The following is a 1,067-nucleotide window of genomic DNA, read 5'->3' as shown; positions in this document are numbered from 1 at the left end:
TTTAATACTTCCTGGATCATTTAATATTCTACCTAAAGCATTCTTGATTATAGCAACTTGAGGTTTGAATTTGTTCTTCAGTTCCTTGAGCTTAAGACGTGCTGAATGAATTCAACCCTTTTGATTCTTATGTTTTAAAAGTTGTTTTTTTTAATAATTATGTGCATACCTCAATTACATTTATTTTTATCAAATACATATACTTGTTAAGTGACAAGGAGTTGTCTCATCTCACACTGACTTCATGTAAAACTTAAATGTTTTACTCAATTTCCTTTTCCTGTTAATGAATCACGTGATGGTTATCCAGACTGACGTCCTGAAATGCCTTACATTCACATAGAATTATTTTACATGAGAGAAACCAAAACATGTACATGTTATTATACACTGTCAAGCCCAATACAACTAAAACCATCCCTAAGACCAATATTCCAAAGAAAGGTGACCTGACAGAGTGTGGGCATTTCTAACAATATCATTAATATCACATGCAGCCAAGATTATACTGAAAATTATTAAAAACAAATAAACAAACAAACAAACAAAAGACTAGAAAAGCACATCAATAGAGAACTGTGAGATGTGTAGACTGGGTTTAAAAAAAGCCTTTGGTGCTAGCTTAGTAGAGCTAATGTTAGATGGATCTTGGCTCAAAACAGAGAGTAGCAGAGAAATGTCTATCTCTTTCACTGACTATGCAAAAGCATTGGACTGTGTGGTTCACAACAAACTCTGGCTAACTCTGAGAAGAATGGGAATCCAATACTTGGACTAGGAGAGAGTCATCAGAACAGAGCAAAGAAACACTGCATGGTTGAATTTTGGGAAGGACGTCTGCCAGGGATATATTCTGTCTCCATACCATTTCAATATGTATGCAGAACAGAACATCTTGGAAGCTGGGCTCTATGAGGAGGAGTGTGGCATCAGTATTTGTGGAAGATTCATCAACAACCTGTGTTATACAGATGACACAGCCCTGCTTGCTGAACCTGAGAAGGACCTGAAACACTTGCTGCAAAAAGTCAACGACTGCAGACTTCAGTATGGATTGAAGCTCAACA

This window comes from Elephantulus edwardii, unplaced genomic scaffold (genome assembly GCF_000299155.1).
Source record: "Elephantulus edwardii isolate Elephantulus edwardi_28Jun2011 unplaced genomic scaffold, EleEdw1.0 scaffold00159, whole genome shotgun sequence".
Lineage (NCBI taxonomy): Eukaryota > Metazoa > Chordata > Mammalia > Macroscelidea > Macroscelididae > Elephantulus > Elephantulus edwardii.
This window is presented reverse-complemented; position numbering follows the sequence as displayed.